The following is a 19879-nucleotide window of genomic DNA, read 5'->3' as shown; positions in this document are numbered from 1 at the left end:
GGGGCTGAGGGACACATCCGTGTGTGTACAGGGAGTACAGTAGGTGGCTGAGGACACAGCCGTGTGTGTGCAGGGAGTAGAGTAGGGGGCTGAGGGACACAGCCCTGTGTGGACAGGGAGTACAGTAAGGGGCTGACGGACACAGCTGTGTGTGTACAGGGAGTACAGTAGGGGGCTGAGGGACACAGTCCTGTGTGCACTGGGAGTACAGTAGGGGACTGAGGACACAGCCGTGTGTGCACAGGGAGTAGAGTAGGGGGCTGAGGGACACAGCCGTGTGTGTACAGGGAGTACAGTAGGGGGCTGAGGACACAGCCGTGTGTGTACAGGGAGTACAGTAGGGGGCTGAGGGACACAGCCGTGTGTGTACAGGGAGTACAGTAGGGGGCTGAGGACACAGCTCTGTGTTTACAAGGAGTACAGTAGGTGGCTGAGGGACACAGCCGTGTGTATACAGGGAGTACAGTAAGGGGCTGAGGACACAGCCGTGTGTGTACAGGAAGTACAGTAGGGGGCTGAGGGACACAGCCCTGTATGTACAGGGAGTACAGTAGGGGCCTGAGGACACAGCCGTGTGTATACAGGGAGTACAGTGAGGGGCTGAGGGACACAGCCGTGTGTGTACAGGGAGTACAGTAGGGGGCTGAGAGATACATCCATGTGTGGACAGGAAGTACAGTGGTGGGCTGAGGACACAGCTGTGTGTGTACAGGGAGTACAGTAGGGGGCTGAGGGACACAGCCGTGTATGTACAGGGAGTACAGTAGGGGGCTGAGAGACACATCCGTGTGTGGACCGGGAGTACAGTGGTGGGCTGAGGACACAGCTGTGTGTGTACAGGGAGTACAGTAGGGGGCTGAGGGACACAGCCGTGTGTGTACAGGGAGTACAGTAGGGGGCTGAGGGACACAGCTGTGTGTGTACAGGGAGTCGAGTAGGGGGCTGAGGGACACAGCCGTGTGTGTACAGGGAGTACAGTAGGGGGCTGAGGGACGCAGCCGTGTGTGTACAGGGAGTACAGTAGGAGGCTGAGGACACAGCCCTGTGTGGACAGGGAGTACAGTAAGGGGCTGACGGACACAGCTGTGTGTGTACAGGGAGTACAGTAGGGGGCTGAGGGACACAGCCCTGTGTGCACTGGGAGTACAGTAGGGGACTGAGGACACAGCCGTGTGTGCACAGGGAGTAGAGTAGGGGGCTGAGGGACACAGCCGTGTGTGTACAGGGAGTACAGTAGGGGGCTGAGGACACAGTCGTGTGTGTACAGGGAGTACAGTAGGGGGCTGAGGGATACAGCCGTGTGTGTACAGGGAGTACAGTAGTGGGCTGAGGACACAGCTCTGTGTTTACAGGGAGTACAGTAGGTGGCTGAGGGACACAGCCGTGTGTATACAGGGAGTACAGTAAGGGGCTGAGGACACAGCCGTGTGTGTACAGGAAGTACAGTAGGGGGCTGAGGGACACAGCCCTGTATGTACAGGGAGTACAGTAGGGGCCTGAGGACACAGCCGTGTGTATACAGGGAGTACAGTGAGGGGCTGAGGGACACAGCCGTGTGTGTACAGGGAGTACAGTAGGGGGCTGAGAGACACATCCTTGTGTGGACCGGGAGTACAGTGGTGGGCTGAGGACACAGCTGTGTGTGTACAGGGAGTACAGTAGGGGGCTGAGGGACACAGCCGTGTGTGTACAGGGAGTACAGTAGGGGGCTGAGGGACACAGCTGTGTGTGTACAGGGAGTAGAGTAGGGGGCTGAGGGACACAGCCGTGTGTGTACAGGGAGTACAGTAGGGGGCTGAGGGACACAGCCGTGTGTGTATAGGGGGAACAGTAGGGGGCTGAGGGACACAGCTGTGTGTGTACAGGGAGTACAGCAGGGGGCTGAGCGACACAGCCGTGTGTGTACAGGGAGTACAGTAGGGGGCTGAGGGACACATCCGTGTCTGTACAGGGAGTACAGTAGGGGTCTGAAGACAGAGCCGTGGGTGGACAGGGAGTACAGTAGGGGGCTGAGGGACACAGCCGTGTGTGGACAGGGAGTACAGTAGGGGCCTGAGGACACAGCAGTGTGTATACAGGAAGTACAGTGAGGGGCTGAGGACACAGCTGTGTGTGTACAGGGAGTACAGTAGGGGGCTGAGGGACACAGCCGTGTGTGTACGGGGAGTACAGTAGGGGGCTGAGGACACAGCTCTGTGTGTACAGGGAGTACAGTAGGGGGCTGAGGGACACAGCCGTGTGTATACAGGGAGTACAGTAAGGGGCTGAGGACACAGCTGTGTGTGTACAGGAAGTACAGTAGGGGGCTAAGGGACACAGCCCTGTGTGTACAGGGAGTACAGTAGGGGCCTGAGGACACAGCCGTGTGTATACAGGAAGTACAGTGAGGGGCTGAGGACACAGATGTGTGTGTACAGGGAGTACAGTAGGGGGCTGAGGCACACAGCCGTGTGTGTACAGGGAGTACAGTAGGGGGCTGAGGACACAGTCGTGTGTGTACAGGGAGTACAGTAGGGGGCTGAGGGACACAGCCGTGTGTGTACAGGGAGTACAGTAGGGGGCTGAGGACACAGCTCTGTGTTTACAGGGAGTACAGTAGGTGGCTGAGGGACACAGCCGTGTGTATACAGGGAGTAGAGTAGGGGGCTGAGGGACACATCCGTGTGTGTACAGGGAGTAGAGTAAGGGGCTGAGGGACACAGCCGTGTATGTACAGGGAGTACAGTAGGGGGCTGAGGGACTCAGCCGTGTGTGTACAGGGAGTACAGCAGGGGGCTGAGCGACACAGCCGTGTGTGTACAGGGAGTACAGTAGGGGGCTGAGGGACACAGCCCTGTATGTACAGGGAGTACAGTAGGGGCCTGAGGACACAGCCGTGTGTATACAGGGAGTACAGTGAGGGGCTGAGGGACACAGCCGTGTGTGTACAGGGAGTACAGTAGGGGGCTGAGAGACACATCCGTGTGTGGACCGGGAGTACAGTGGTGGGCTGAGGACACAGCTGTGTGTGTACAGGGAGTACAGTAGGGGGCTGAGGGACACAGCCGTGTGTGTACAGGGAGTACATTAGGGGGCTGAGGGACACAGCTGTGTGTGTACAGGGAGTAGAGTAGGGGGCTGAGGGACACAGCCGTGTGTGTACAGGGAGTACAGTAGGGGGCTGAGGGACACAGCCGTGTGTGTACAGGGAGAACAGTAGGGGGCTGAGGGACACAGCTGTGTGTGTACAGGGAGTACAGCAGGGGGCTGAGCAACACAGCCGTGTGTGTACAGGGAGTACAGTAGGGGGCTGAGGGACACATCCGTGTCTGTACAGGGAGTACAGTAGGGGTCTGAAGACAGAGCCGTGGGTGGACAGGGAGTACAGTAGGGGGCTGAGGGACACAGCCGTGTGTGGACAGGGAGTACAGTAGGGGCCTGAGGACACAGCAGTGTGTATACAGGAAGTACAGTGAGGGGCTGAGGACACAGCTGTGTGTGTACAGGGAGTACAGTAGGGGGCTGAGGGACACAGCCGTGTGTGTACGGGGAGTACAGTAGGGGGCTGAGGACACAGCTCTGTGTGTACAGGGAGTACAGTAGGGGGCTGAGGGACACAGCCGTGTGTATACAGGGAGTACAGTAAGGGGCTGAGGACACAGCTGTGTGTGTACAGGAAGTACAGTAGGGGGCTGAGGGACACAGCCCTGTGTGTACAGGGAGTACAGTAGGGGCCTGAGGACACAGCCGTGTGTATACAGGAAGTACAGTGAGGGGCTGAGGACACAGCTGTGTGTGTACAGGGAGTACAGTAGGGGGCTGAGGCACACAGCCGTGTGTGTACAGGGAGTACAGTAGGGGGCTGAGGGACACAGCTGTGTGTGTACAGGGAGTAGAGTAGGGGGCTGAGGGACACATCCGTGTGTGTACAGGGAGTAGAGTAAGGGGCTGAGGGACACAGCCGTGTATGTACAGGGAGTACAGTAGGGGGCTGAGGGACACAGCCGTGTGTGTACAGGGAGTACAGCAGGGGGCTGAGCGACACAGCCGTGTGTGTACAGGGAGTACAGTAGGGGGCTGACGGACACATCCGTGTGTGTACAGGAGTACAGTAGGGTTCTGAAGACAGAGCCGTGGGTGGACATGGAGTACAGTAGGGGGCTGAGGGACACAGCCGTGTGTGGACAGGGAGTACAGTAGGGGGCTGAGGGACACATCCGTGTGTGTACAGGGAGTACAGTAAGGGGCTGAGGGACACAGCCGTGTGTGTACAGGGAGTACAGTAGGGGGCTGAGGACACAGCTCTGTGTGTACAGGGAGTACAGTAGGGGGCTGAGGGACACAGCCGTGTGTATACAGGGAGTACAGCAAGGGGCTGAGGACACAGCCGTGTGTGTACAGGAAGTACAGTAGGGGGCTGAGGGACACAGCCCTGTGTGTACAGGGAGTACAGTAGGGGTCTGAGTACACAGCCGTGTGTGCACAGGGAGTACAGTAGGGGGCTGAGGGACACATCCGTGTGTGAACAGGGAGTACAGTATGTGGCTGAGGACGCAGCCGTGTGTGTACAGGGAGTAGAGTAGGGGGCTGAGGGACACAGCCGTGTGTGTACAGGGAGTACAGTAGGGGGCTGAGGGACGCAGCCCTGTGTGTACAGGGAGTACAGTAGGGGGCTGAGGACACAGCCCTGTGTGGACAGGGAGTACAGTAGGGGTCTGAAGACAGAGCCGTGTGTGTACAGGGAGTACAGTAGGGGGCTGAGGGACACAGCCGTGTGTGGACAGGGAGTACAGTCGGGGGCTGAGGGACACATCCGTGTGTGTACAGGGAGTACAGTAGGGGGCTGAGGGACACAGCCGTGTGTATACAGAGAGTACAGTAAGGGGCTGAGGACACAGCCGTGTGTGGACAGGGAGTACAGTCGGGGGCTGAGGTACACATCCGTGTGTGTACAGGGAGTACAGTATGGGGCTGACGGACACAACCGTGTGTGTACAGGGAGTACAGTAGGGGGCTGAGGGACAAAGCCGTGTGTATACAGAGAGTACAGTAAGGGGCTGAGGACACAGCCGTGTGTGTACAGGAAGCACAGTAGGGGGCTGAGGGACACAGCCCTGTGTGTACAGGGAGTACAGTAGGGGCCTGAGGACACAGCCGTGTATATACAGAGAGTACAGTAAGGGGCTGAGGGACACAGCCCTGTGTGTACAGGGAGTACAGTAGGGGGCTGAGGACACAGCCCTGTGTGGACAGAGAGTACAGTAGGGGTCTGAAGACAGAGCCGTGTGTGTACAGTGAGTACAGTAGGGGGCTGAGGGACACAGCCGTGTGTGGACAGGGAGTACAGTCGGGTAGCTGAGGGACTCATCCGTGTGTGTACAGGGAGTACAGTATGGGGCTGACGGACACAACCGTGTGTGTACAGGGAGTACAGTAGGGGGCTGAGGGACACAGCCGTGTGTATACAGAGAGTACAGTAAGGGGCTGAGGACACAGCCGTGTGGACAGGGAGTACAGTCGGGGGCTGAGGGACACATCCGTGTGTGTACAGGGAGTACAGTATGGGGCTGACGGACACAACCGTGTGTGTACAGGGAGTACAGTAGGGGGCTGAGGGACACAGCCGTGTGTATACAGAGAGTACAGTAAGGGGCTGAGGACACAGCCGTGTGTCTACAGGAAGCACAGTAGGGGGCTGAGGGACACAGCCCTGTGTGTACAGGGAGTACAGTAGGGGCCTGAGGACACAGCCGTGTATATACAGAGAGTACAGTAAGGGGCTGAGGGACACAGCCGTGTGTGTACAGGGAGTACAGTAGGGGGCTGAGGGACACAGCCGTGTGTGTACAGGGAGTACAGTAGGGGCCTGAGGACACAGCCGTGTATATACAGGGAGTACAGTAAGGGGTTGAGGGACACAGCCGTGTGTGTACAGGGAGTACAGTAGGGGGCTGAGGGACACAGCCGTGTGTGTACAGGAAGCACAGTCGGGGGCTGAGGGACACATCCGTGTGTGTACAGGGAGTACAGTATGGGGCTGATGGACACAACCGTGTGTGTACAGGGAGTACAGTAGGGGGCTGAGGGACACAGCCGTGTATATACAGAGAGTACAGTAAGGGGCTGAGGGACACAGCCGTGTGTGTACAGGGAGTACAGTAGGGGGCTGAGGGACACAGCCGTGTGTGTACAGGGAGTACAGTAGGGGCCTGAGGACACAGCCGTGTATATACAGGGAGTACAGTAAGGGGTTGAGGGACACAGCCGTGTGTGTACAGGGAGTACAGTAGGGGGCTGAGGGACACAGCCGTGTGTGTACAGGGAGTACAGTAGGTGACTGAGGAACACAGCTGTGTGTGTACAGGGAGTAGAGTAGGGGGCTGAGGGACACAGCCGTGTGTGTACAGGGAGTACAGTAGGGGGCTGAGGGACACAGCCGTGTGTGTACAGGGAGTACAGTAGGGGGCTGAGGACACAGCCGTGTGTGTACAGGGATTAGAGTAGGGGTCTGAGTAAACAGCAGTATGTGCACAGGGAGTACAGTAGGGGTCTGAGGGACACATCCGTGTGTGTACAGGGAGTACAGTAGGTGGCTGAGGACACAGCCGTGTGTGTACAGGGAGTAGAGTAGGGGGCTGAGGGACACAGCCGTGTGTGTACATGGAGTACAGTAGGGGGCTGAGGGACACAGCCGTGTGTGTACAGGGAGTACAGTAGGGGGCTGAGGACACAGCCATGTGTGTACAGTGAGTACAGTAGGGGACTGTGGACACAGCCATGTGTGTACAGGGAGTACAGTAGGGGACTGAGGACACAGCCGTGTGTGTGCAGGGAGTAGAGTAGGGGGCTGAGGGACACAGCCGTGTGTGGACAGGGAGTACAGTAGGGGGCTGAGGGACACAGCCGTGTGTGTACAGGGAGTACAGTAGGGGTCTGAGGACACAGCCGTGTGTGTACGGGGAGTACAGTAGGGGGCTGCGAGACACAGCCGTGTGTCTACAGGGAGTACAGTAGGGGAATGAGGGACACAGCCGTGTGTGTACAGGGAGTACAGTAGGGGGCTGAGGGTCACAGCCGTGTGTGTGTACAGGGAGTACAGTAGGTGGCTGAGGACACAGCCGTGTGTGTACAGGGAGTAGAGTAGGGGGCTGAGGGACACAGCCGTGTGTGTACATGGAGTACAGTAGGGCGCTGAGGGACACAGCCGTGTGTGTACAGGGAGTACAGTAGGGGGCTGAGGACACAGCCATGTGTGTACAGTGAGTACAGTAGGGGACTGTGGACACAGCCATGTGTGTACAGGGAGTACAGTAGGGGACTGAGGACACAGCCGTGTGTGTGCAGGGAGTAGAGTAGGCGGCTGAGGGACACAGCCGTGGGTGGACAGGGAGTACAGTAGGGGGCTGAGGGACACAGCCGTGTGTGTACAGGGAGTACAGTAGGGGGCTGAGGACACAGCCGTGTGTGTACGGGGAGTACAGTAGGGGGCTGCGAGACACAGCCGTGTGTCTACAGGGAGTACAGTAGGGGAATGAGGGACACAGCCGTGTGTGTACAGGGAGTACAGTAGGGGGCTGAGGGTCACAGCCGTGTGTGTACAGGGAGTACAGCAGGGGGCTGAGCGACACAGCCGTGTGTGTACAGGGAGTACAGTAGGGGGCTGAGGGACACATCCGTGTGTGTACAGGGAGTACAGTAGGGGTCTGAAGACAGAGCCGTGGGTGGACAGGGAGTATAGCAGGGGGCTGAGGGACACAGCCGTGTGTGGACAGGGAGTACAGTAGGGGGTTGAGGGACACATCCGTGTGTGTACAGGGAGTACAGTAAGGGGCTGAGGGACACAGCCGTGTGTGTACAGGGAGTACAGTAGGGGGCTGAGGACACAGCTCTGTGTGTACAGGGAGTACAGTAGGGGGCTGAGGGACACAGCCGTGTGTATACAGGGAGTACAGTAAGGGGCTGAGGACAAAGCCGTGTGTGTACAGGAAGTACAGTAGGGGGCTGAGGTACACAGCCCTGTGTGTACAGGGAGTACAGTCGGGGCATGAGGACACAGCCGTGTGTATACAGTGAGTACAGTGAGGGGCTGAGGGACACAGCCGTGTGTGTACAGGGAGTACAGTAGGGGGCTGAGGGACACAGCCGTGTGTGTACAGGGAGTACAGTAGGGGGCTGAGGGGCACAGCCGTGTGTGTACAGGGAGTACAGTAGGGGGCTGAGGGACACATCCGTGTGTGTACAGGGAGTACAGTAGGGGGCTGAGGGACACAGCCGTGTGTGTACAGGGAGTAAAGTAGGGGGCTGAGAACACAGCCGTGTGCGTACACGGAGTACAGTAGGGGTCTGAGTACACAGCCGTGTGTGCACAGGGAGTACAGTAGGGGGCTGAGGGACACAGCCGTGTGTGTACAGGGAGTACAGTAGGTGGCTGAGGACACAGCCGTGTGTGTGCAGGGAGTAGAGTAGGGGGCTGAGGGACACAGCTGTGTGTGTACAGGGAGTACAGTAGGGGGCTGAGGGACGCAGCCGTGTGTGTACAGGGAGTACAGTAGGAGGCTGAGGACACAGCCCTGTGTGGACAGGGAGTACAGTAAGGGGCTGACGGACACAGCTGTGTGTGTACAGGGAGTACAGTAGGGCGCTGAGGACACAGCCGTGTGTGTACAGGGAGTACAGTAGGGGGCTGAGGGACACAGCCATGTGTGTACAGGGAGTACAGTAGGGGGCTGAGCGACACAGCCGTGTGTGTACAGGGAGTACAGTAGCGGGCTGAGGACACAGCCATGTGTGGACAGGGAGTACAGTAGGGGGCTGAGGACACAGCCATGTGTGGACAGGGAGTAGAGTAGGGGGCTGAGGGACACAGCCGTGTGTGGACAGGTAGTACAGTAGGGGGCTGAGGGACACAGCCGTGTGTGTGCAGGGAGTACAGTAAGGGGCTGAGGGACACAGACGTGTTGTTACAGGGAGAACAGTAAGGGGCTGAGGGACACAGCCGTGTGTGTACAGGGAGTACAGTAGGGGGCTGAGTACACAGCCGTGTGTGGACAGGGAGTACAGTAGGGTGCTGAGGGACACAGCCGTGTGTGTACAGGGAGTACAGTAGGGGGCTGAGGACACAGCCGTGTGTGGACAGGGAGTACAGTAGGGGGCTGAGGGACACAGCCGTGTGTGTACAGGTAGTATAGTAGGGGGCTGAGGGACACAGCCGTGTGTGTACAGGGAGTACAGTAGGTGGCTGAGGGACACAGCCGTGTGTGTACAGGGAGTACAGTAGGGGGCTGAGAACACAGCCGTGTGTGTACAGGGACTACGGTAGGGGGCTGAGGTACACAGCCATGTGTGTACAGGGAGTACAGTAGGGGGCTGAGGGACACAGCCGTGTGTGTACAGGGAGTACAGTAGGGGGCTGAGGACACAGCCATGTGTGGACAGGGAGTACAGTAGGGGGCTGAGGACACAGCTATGTGTGGACAGGGAGTAGAGTATGGGGCTGAGGGACACAGCCGTGTGTGGACAGGGAGTACAGTAGGGGGCTGAGGGACACAGCCGTGTGTGTGCAGGGAGTACAGTAAGGGGCTGAGGAACACAGACGTGTGTGTACAGGGAGTACAGTAAGGGGCTGAGGGACACAGCCGTGTGTGTACAGGGAGTACAGTAGGGGGCTGAGTACACAGCCGTGTGTGGACAGGGAGTACAGTAGGGGGCTGAGGGACACAGCCGTGTGTGTACAGGGAGTACAATAGGCGGCTGAGGGACACAGCTGTGTGTACAGGGAGTACAGTAGGGGACTGAGGGACACAGCCGTGTGTGTACAGGGAGTACAGTAGGGGGCTGAGGGACACATCCTTGTGTGTACAGGGAGTACAGTAGGGGTCTGAAGACAGAGCCGTGTGTGTTCAGGGAGTACAGTAGGGGGCTGAGGGACACAGCCGTGTGTGGACAGGGAGTACAGTAGGGGGATGAGGGACACATCCGTGTGTGTACAGGGAGTACAGTATGGGGCTGACGGACACAGCCGTGTGTGTACAGGGAGTTCAGTAGGGGGCTGAGGACACAGCTCTGTGTGTACAGGGAGTACAGTAGGGGGCTGAGGGACACAGCCGTGTGTATACAGGGAGTACAGTAGGGGGCTGAGGGACACAGCCGTGTGTGTACAGGAAGTATAGTAGGGGGCTGAGGTACACAGCCCTGTGTGTACAGGGAGTACAGTAGGGGCCTGAGGACACAGCCGTGTATATACAGGGAGTACAGTAGGGGGCTGAGGGACACAGCCGTGTGTGGACAGGGAGTACATTAGTGGGCTGAGGACACAGCTGTGTGTGTAAAGGGAGTACAGTAGGGGGCTGAGGGACACAGCTGTGTGTGTACAGGGAGTACAGTAGGGGGCTGAGGGACACAGCCGTGTATGTACAGGGAGTACAGTAGGGGACTGAGGGACACAGCTGTGTGTGTACAGGGAGTAGAGTAGGGGGCTGAGGGACACAGCCGTTTGTGTACAGGGAGTACAGTAGGGGGCTGAGGGACACAGCCGTGTGTGTACAGGGAGTACAGTAGGGGGCTGAGGACACAGCCGTGTGTGTACAGGGAGTACAGTAGGGGTCTGAGTACACAGCCCTTTGTGCACAGGGAGTACAGTACTGGTCTGAGGGACACATCCGTGTGTGTACAGGGAGTACAGTAGGTGGCTGAGGACACAGCCGTGTGTGTACAGGGAGTAGTGTAGGGGGCTGAGGGACACAGCCGTGTGTGTACAGGAGTACAGTAGGGGGCTGAGGGACACAGCCGTGTGTGTACAGGGAGTACAGTAGGGGGCTGAGGACACAGCCATGTGTGTACAGTGAGTAGAGTAGGGGACTGTGGACACAGCCATGTGTGTACAGGGAGTAGAGTAGGGGACTGAGGACACAGCCGTATGTGTGCAGGGAGTAGAGTAGGGGGCTGAGGGACACAGCCGTGTGTGGACAGGGAGTACAGTAGATGGCTGAGGGACACAGCCGTGTCAGTACAGGGTGTACAGTAGGGGGCTGAGGACACAGCCGTGTGTGTACAGGGAGTACAGTAGGGGGATGCGAGACACAGCCATTTGTGTACAGGGAGTACAGTAGGGGGCTGAGGGTCACAGCCGTGTGTGTACAGGGAGTACAGCAGGGGGCTGAGCGACACAGCCGTGTGTGTACAGGGAGTACAGTAGGGGGCTGAGGGGCACATCCGTGTGTGTACAGGGAGTACAGTAGGGGTCTGAAGACAGAGCCGTGGGTGGACAGGGAGTACAGTACGGGGTTGAGGGACACAGCCGTGTGTGTACAGGGAGTACAGTAGGGGGCTGGGGGACACATCCGTGTGTGTACAGCGAGTACAGTAAGGGGCTGAGGGACACAGCCGTGTGTGTACAGGGAGTACAGTAGGGGGCTGAGGACACAGCTCTGTGTGTACAGGGAGTACAGTAGGGGGCTGAGGGACACAGCCGTGTTTATACAGGGAGTGCAGTAGGGGGTTGAGGACACAGCCGTGTGTGTACAGGAAGTACAGTAGGGGGCTGAGGGACACAGCCCTGTGTGTACAGGGAGTACAGTAGGGGCCTGAGGACACAGCCGTTTGTATACAGGGAGTACAGTGAGGGTCTGAGGGACACAGCCGTGTGTGTACAGGGGGTACAGTAGGGGCTGAGGGACACAGCCATGTGTGTACAGGGAGTACAGTAGGGGGCTGAGGGACACAGCTGTGTGTGTACAGGGAGTAGAATAGGGGGCTGAGGGACACAGCCGTGTGTGTACAGGGAGTACATTAGGGGGCTGAGGGACACAGCCGTGTGTGTACAGGGAGTACAGTAGTGGGCTGAGGACACAGCCGTGTGTGTACAGGGAGTACAGTAGTGGTCTGAGTACACAGCCGTGTGTGCACAGGGAGTACAGTCGGGGGCTGAGGGACACATCCGTGTGTGTACAGGAAGTACAGTAGGTGGCTGAGGACACAGCCGTGTGTGTACAGGGAGTAGAGTAGGGGGCTAAGGGACACAGCCGTGTGTGTACAGGGAGTACAGTAGGGGGCTGAGGGACGCAGCCGTGTGTGTACAGGGAGTACAGTAGGGGGCTGAGGACACAGCCCTGTGTGGACAGGGAGTACAGTAAGGGGCTGACGGACACAGCTGTGTGTGTACAGGGAGTATAGTAGGGGGCTGAGGGACACAGCCCTGTGTGCACTGGGAGTACAGTAGGGGACTGAGGACACAGCCGTGTGTGCACAGGGAGTAGAGTAGGGGGCTGAGGGACACAGCCGTGTGTGTACAGGGAGTACAGTAGTGGGCTGAGGACACAGCTCTGTGCGTACAGGGAGTACAGTAGGGGGCAGAGGGACACAGCCGTGTGTATACAGGGAGTACAGTAACGGGCTGAGGACACAGCCGTGTGTGTACAGGAAGTACAGTAGGGGGCTGAGGGACACAGCTCTGTGTGTACAGGGAGTACAGTAGGGGCCTGAGGACACAGCCGTGTATATACAGGGAGTACAGTAAGGGGCTGAGGGACACAGCCGTGTGTGTACAGGGAGTATAGTAGGGGGCTGAGGGACACAGCCGTGTGTGTACAAATGTACAGTAGGGGACTGAGGGACACAGCTGTGTGTGTACAGGGAGTAGAGTAGGGGGCTGAGGGACACAGCCGTGTGTGTACAGGGAGTACAGTAGGGGGCTGAGGGACACAGCCGTGTGTGTACAGGGAGTACAGTAGGGGGCTGAGGACATAGCCGTGTGTGTACAGGGTTTACAGTAGGCGTCTGAGTACACAGCCGTGTGTGCACAGGGAGTACAGTAGGGGTCTGAGGGACACATCCGTGTGTGTACAGGGAGTACAGCAGGTGGCTGAGGACACAGCCGTGTGTGTACAGGGAGTAGAGTAGGGGGCTGAGGGACACAGCCCTGTGTGTACAGGGAGTACAGTAGGGGGCTGAGGGACACAGCCGTGTGTGTACAGGGAGTACAGTAGGGGGCTGAGGACACAGCCATGTGTGTACAGTGAGTACAGTAGGGGACTGTGGACACAGCCATGTGTGTACAGGGAGTACAGTAGGGGACTGAGGACACAGCCGTGTGTGTGCAGGGAGTAGAGTAGGGGGCTGAGGGACACAGCCGTGTGTGGTCATGGAGTACAGTAGGGGGCTGAGGGACACAGCCGTGTGTATACAGGGAGTACAGTAAGGGGCTGAGGACACAGCCGTGTGTGTACAGGAAGTACAGTAGGGGGCTGAGGGACACAGCCCTGTGTGTACAGGGAGTACAGTAGGGGCCTGAGGACACAGCCATGTGTATACAGGGAGTACAGTGAGGGTCAGAGGGACACAGCCGTGTGTGTACAGGGAGTACAGTAGGGGCTGAGGGACACAGACATGTGTGGACAGGGAGTACAGCAGTGGGCTGAGTACACAGCTGTGTGTGTACAGGGAGTAGAATAAGGGGCTGAGGGACACAGCCGTGTGTGTACAGGGAGTACAGTAGGGGGCTGAGGGACACAGCCGTGTGTGTACAGGGAGTACAGTAGTGGGCTGAGGACACAGCCGTGTGTGTACAGGGAGTACCGTAGTGGTCTGAGTACAACAGCCGTGTGTGCACAGGGAGTACAGTAGGGGGCTGAGGGACACATCCGTGTGTGTACAGGAAGTACAGTAGGTGGCTGAGGACACAGCCGTGTGTGTACAGGGAGTACAGTATGGGGCTGACGGACACAACCGTGTGTGTACAGGGAGTACAGTAGGGGGCTGAGGGACGCAGCCGTGTGTGTACAGGGAGTACAGTAGGGGGCTGAGGACACAGCCCTGTGTGGACAGGGAGTACAGTAAGGGGCTGACGGACACAGCTGTGTGTGTACAGGGAGTACAGTAGGGGGCTGAGGGACACAGCCCTGTGTGCACTGGGAGTACAGTAGGGGACTGAGGACACAGCCGTGTGTGCACAGGGAGTAGAGTAGGGGGCTGAGGGAGACAGCCGTGTGTGGACAGGGAGTACAGTAGGGGGCTGAGGACACAGCCGTGTGTGTACAGGGAGTACAGTAGGGGGCTGAGGGACACAGCCGTGTGTGTACAGGGAGTACAGTAGGGGGCTGAGGACACAGCTCTGTGTGTACAGGAAGTACAGTAGGGGGCTGAGGGACACAGCCCTGTGTGTACAGCGAGTACAGTAGGGGCCTGAGGACACAGTGAGGGGCTGAGGGACACAGCCGTGTGTGGACAGGGAGTACAGTAGTGGGCTGAGGACACAGCTGTGTGTGTACAGGGAGTACAGTAGGGGGCTGAGGGACACAGCTGTGCGTGTACAGGGAGTACACTAGGGGGCTGAGGGACACAGCCGTGTGTGTACAGGGAGTACAGTAGGGGACTGAGGGACACAGCTGTGTGTGTACAGGGAGTAGAGTAGGGGGCTGAGGGACACAGCCGTTTGTGTACAGGGAGTACAGTAGGGGGCAGAGGGACACAGCCGTGTGTGTACAGGGAGTACAGTAGGGGGCTGAGGACACAGCCGTGTGTGTAAAGGGAGTACAGTAGGGGTCTGAGTACACAGCCGTGTGTGCACAGGGAGTACAGTAGGGGTCTGAGGGACACATCCGTGTGTGTACAGGGAGTACAGTAGGTGGCTGAGGACACAGCCGTGTGTGTACAGGGAGTAGAGTAGGGGGCTGAGGGACACAGCCGTGTGTGTACAGGGAGTACAGTAGGGGGCTGAGGGACACAGCCGTGTGTGTACAGGGAGTACAGTAGGGGGCTGAGGACACAGCCATGTGTGTACAGTGAGTAGAGTAGGGGACTGTGGACACAGCCATGTGTGTACAGGGAGTAGAGTAGGGGACTGAGTACACAGCCGTGTGTGTGCAGGGAGTAAAGTAGGGGGCTGAGGGACACAGCTGTGTGTGGATAGGGAGTACAGTAGGGGGCTGAGGGACACAGCCGTGTGTGTACAGGGAGTACAGTAGGGGGCTGAGGACACAGCCGTGTGTGTACAGGGAGTAAAGTAGGGGGCTGCGAGACACAGCCGTGTGTGTACAGGGAGTACAGTAGGGGACTGAGGGACACAGCCGTGTGTGTACAGGGAGTACAGTAGGTGGCTGAGGGTCACAGCCGTGTGTGTACAGGGAGTACAGCAGGGGGCTGGGCGACACAACCGTGTGTGTACAGGGAGTACAGTAGGGGGCTGAGGGGCACATCCGTGTGTGTACAGGGAGTACAGTAGGGGTCTGAAGACAGAGCCGTGGGTGGACAGGGAGTACAGTAGGGGGTTGAGGGACACAGCCGTGTGTGGACAGGGAGTACAGTAGGGGGCTGAGGGACACATCCGTGTGTGTACAGGGAGTACAGTAAGGGTCTGAAGGACACAGCCGTGTGTGTACAGGGAGTACAGTAGCGGACTGAGGACACAGCTCTGTGTGTACAGGGAGTACATTAGGGGGCTGAGGGACACAGCCGTGTGTATACAGGGAGTACAGTAAGGGGCTGAGGACACAGCCGTTTGTGTACAGGAAGTACAGTAGGGGGCTGAGGGACGCAGCCCTGTGTGTACAGGGAGTACAGTAGGGGCCTGAGGACACAGCCGTTTGTATACAGGGAGTACAGTGAGGGGCTGAGGGACACAGCCGTGTCTGTACAGGGAGTACAGTAGGGGGCTGAGGGACACAGCCATGTGTGGACAGGGAGTACAGTAGTGGGCTGAGGACACAGCTGTGTGTGTAGAGGGAGTACAGTAGGGGGCTGAGGGACACAGCCGTGTGTGTACAGGGAGTACATTAGGGGGCTGAGGGACACAGCCGTGTGTGTACAGGGAGTACAGTAGTGGGCTGAGGACACAGCCGTGTGTGTACAGGGAGTACAGTAGTGGTCTGAGTACACAGCCGTGTGTGCACAGGGAGTACAGTCGGGGGCTGAGGGACACATCCGTGTGTGTACAGGAAGTACAGTAGGTGGCTGAGGACACAGCCGTGTGTGTACAGGGAGTAGAGTAGGGGGCTAAGGGACACAGCCGTGTGTGTACAGGGAGTACAGTAGGGGGCTGAGGGACGCAGCCGTGTGTGTACAGGGAGTACAGTAGGGGGCTGAGGACACAGCCCTGTGTGGACAGGGAGTACAGTAAGGGGCTGACGGACACAGCTGTGTGTGTACAGGGAGTATAGTAGGGGGCTGAGGGACACAGCCCTGTGTGCACTGGGAGTACAGTAGGGGACTGAGGACACAGCCGTGTGTGCACAGGGAGTAGAGTAGGGGGCTGAGGGACACAGCCGTGTGTGTACAGGGAGTACAGTAGTGGGCTGAGGACACAGCTCTGTGCGTACAGGGAGTACAGTAGGGGGCAGAGGGACACAGCCGTGTGTATACAGGGAGTACAGTAACGGGCTGAGGACACAGCCGTGTGTGTACAGGAAGTACAGTAGGGGGCTGAGGGACACAGCTCTGTGTGTACAGGGAGTACAGTAGGGGCCTGAGGACACAGCCGTGTATATACAGGGAGTACAGTAAGGGGCTGAGGGACACAGCCGTGTGTGTACAGGGAGTATAGTAGGGGGCTGAGGGACACAGCCGTGTGTGTACAAATGTACAGTAGGGGACTGAGGGACACAGCTGTGTGTGTACAGGGAGTAGAGTAGGGGGCTGAGGGACACAGCCGTGTGTGTACAGGGAGTACAGTAGGGGGCTGAGGGACACAGCCGTGTGTGTACAGGGAGTACAGTAGGGGGCTGAGGACATAGCCGTGTGTGTACAGGGTTTACAGTAGGCGTCTGAGTACACAGCCGTGTGTGCACAGGGAGTACAGTAGGGGTCTGAGGGACACATCCGTGTGTGTACAGGGAGTACAGCAGGTGGCTGAGGACACAGCCGTGTGTGTACAGGGAGTAGAGTAGGGGGCTGAGGGACACAGCCCTGTGTGTACAGGGAGTACAGTAGGGGGCTGAGGGACACAGCCGTGTGTGTACAGGGAGTACAGTAGGGGGCTGAGGACACAGCCATGTGTGTACAGTGAGTACAGTAGGGGACTGTGGACACAGCCATGTGTGTACAGGGAGTACAGTAGGGGACTGAGGACACAGCCGTGTGTGTGCAGGGAGTAGAGTAGGGGGCTGAGGGACACAGCCGTGTGTGGTCATGGAGTACAGTAGGGGGCTGAGGGACACAGCCGTGTGTATACAGGGAGTACAGTAAGGGGCTGAGGACACAGCCGTGTGTGTACAGGAAGTACAGTAGGGGGCTGAGGGACACAGCCCTGTGTGTACAGGGAGTACAGTAGGGGCCTGAGGACACAGCCATGTGTATACAGGGAGTACAGTGAGGGTCAGAGGGACACAGCCGTGTGTGTACAGGGAGTACAGTAGGGGCTGAGGGACACAGACATGTGTGGACAGGGAGTACAGCAGTGGGCTGAGTACACAGCTGTGTGTGTACAGGGAGTAGAATAAGGGGCTGAGGGACACAGCCGTGTGTGTACAGGGAGTACAGTAGGGGGCTGAGGGACACAGCCGTGTGTGTACAGGGAGTACAGTAGTGGGCTGAGGACACAGCCGTGTGTGTACAGGGAGTACCGTAGTGGTCTGAGTACAACAGCCGTGTGTGCACAGGGAGTACAGTAGGGGGCTGAGGGACACATCCGTGTGTGTACAGGAAGTACAGTAGGTGGCTGAGGACACAGCCGTGTGTGTACAGGGAGTACAGTATGGGGCTGACGGACACAACCGTGTGTGTACAGGGAGTACAGTAGGGGGCTGAGGGACGCAGCCGTGTGTGTACAGGGAGTACAGTAGGGGGCTGAGGACACAGCCCTGTGTGGACAGGGAGTACAGTAAGGGGCTGACGGACACAGCTGTGTGTGTACAGGGAGTACAGTAGGGGGCTGAGGGACACAGCCCTGTGTGCACTGGGAGTACAGTAGGGGACTGAGGACACAGCCGTGTGTGCACAGGGAGTAGAGTAGGGGGCTGAGGGAGACAGCCGTGTGTGGACAGGGAGTACAGTAGGGGGCTGAGGACACAGCCGTGTGTGTACAGGGAGTACAGTAGGGGGCTGTGGGACACAGCCGTGTGTGTACAGGGAGTACAGTAGGGGGCTGAGGACACAGCTCTGTGTGTACAGGAAGTACAGTAGGGGGCTGAGGGACACAGCCCTGTGTGTACAGCGAGTACAGTAGGGGCCTGAGGACACAGTGAGGGGCTGAGGGACACAGAAGTGTGTATACAGGGAGTACAGTAGGGGGCTGAGCGACACAGCCGTGTGTGTACAGGGAGTACAATATGGGCCTGAGGACACAGCCGTGTATATACAGGGAGTACAGTAAGGGGCTGAGGGACAAAGCCGTGTGTGTACAGTGAGTACAGTAGGGGGCTGAGGGACACAGCCGTGTGTGGACAGGGAGTACAGTAGTGGGCTGAGGACACAGCTGTGTGTGTACAGGGAGTACAGTAGGGGGCTGAGGGACACAGCTGTGCGTGTACAGGGAGTACACTAGGGGGCTGAGGGACACAGCCGTGTGTGTACAGGGAGTACAGTAGGGGACTGAGGGACACAGCTGTGTGTGTACAGGGAGTAGAGTAGGGGGCTGAGGGACACAGCCGTTTGTGTACAGGGAGTACAGTAGGGGGCAGAGGGACACAGCCGTGTGTGTACAGGGAGTACAGTAGGGGGCTGAGGACACAGCCGTGTGTGTAAAGGGAGTACAGTAGGGGTCTGAGTACACAGCCGTGTGTGCACAGGGAGTACAGTAGGGGTCTGAGGGACACATCCGTGTGTGTACAGGGAGTACAGTAGGTGGCTGAGGACACAGCCGTGTGTGTACAGGGAGTAGAGTAGGGGGCTGAGGGACACAGCCGTGTGTGTACAGGGAGTACAGTAGGGGGCTGAGGGACACAGCCGTGTGTGTACAGGGAGTACAGTAGGGGGCTGAGGACACAGCCATGTGTGTACAGTGAGTAGAGTAGGGGACTGTGGACACAGCCATGTGTGTACAGGGAGTAGAGTAGGGGACTGAGTACACAGCCGTGTGTGTGCAGGGAGTAAAGTAGGGGGCTGAGGGACACAGCTGTGTGTGGATAGGGAGTACAGTAGGGGGCTGAGGGACACAGCCGTGTGTGTACAGGGAGTACAGTAGGGGGCTGAGGACACAGCCGTGTGTGTACAGGGAGTAAAGTAGGGGGCTGCGAGACACAGCCGTGTGTGTACAGGGAGTACAGTAGGGGACTGAGGGACACAGCCGTGTGTGTACAGGGAGTACAGTAGGTGGCTGAGGGTCACAGCCGTGTGTGTACAGGGAGTACAGCAGGGGGCTGGGCGACACAACCGTGTGTGTACAGGGAGTACAGTAGGGGGCTGAGGGGCACATCCGTGTGTGTACAGGGAGTACAGTAGGGGTCTGAAGACAGAGCCGTGGGTGGACAGGGAGTACAGTAGGGGGTTGAGGGACACAGCCGTGTGTGGACAGGGAGTACAGTAGGGGGCTGAGGGACACATCCGTGTGTGTACAGGGAGTACAGTAAGGGTCTGAAGGACACAGCCGTGTGTGTACAGGGAGTACAGTAGCGGACTGAGGACACAGCTCTGTGTGTACAGGGAGTACATTAGGGGGCTGAGGGACACAGCCGTGTGTATACAGGGAGTACAGTAAGGGGCTGAGGACACAGCCGTTTGTGTACAGGAAGTACAGTAGGGGGCTGAGGGACGCAGCCCTGTGTGTACAGGGAGTACAGTAGGGGCCTGAGGACACAGCCGTTTGTATACAGGGAGTACAGTGAGGGGCTGAGGGACACAGCCGTGTCTGTACAGGGAGTACAGTAGGGGGCTGAGGGACACAGCCATGTGTGGACAGGGAGTACAGTAGTGGGCTGAGGACACAGCTGTGTGTGTAGAGGGAGTACAGTAGGGGGCTGAGGGACACAGCCGT

This window comes from Chiloscyllium punctatum, chromosome 29 (genome assembly GCF_047496795.1).
Source record: "Chiloscyllium punctatum isolate Juve2018m chromosome 29, sChiPun1.3, whole genome shotgun sequence".
In the NCBI taxonomy this organism is placed as follows: Eukaryota; Metazoa; Chordata; class Chondrichthyes; order Orectolobiformes; family Hemiscylliidae; genus Chiloscyllium; species Chiloscyllium punctatum.
The sequence above is the reverse complement of the archived record's forward strand: the minus strand, read 5'-3'. Positions refer to the sequence as shown.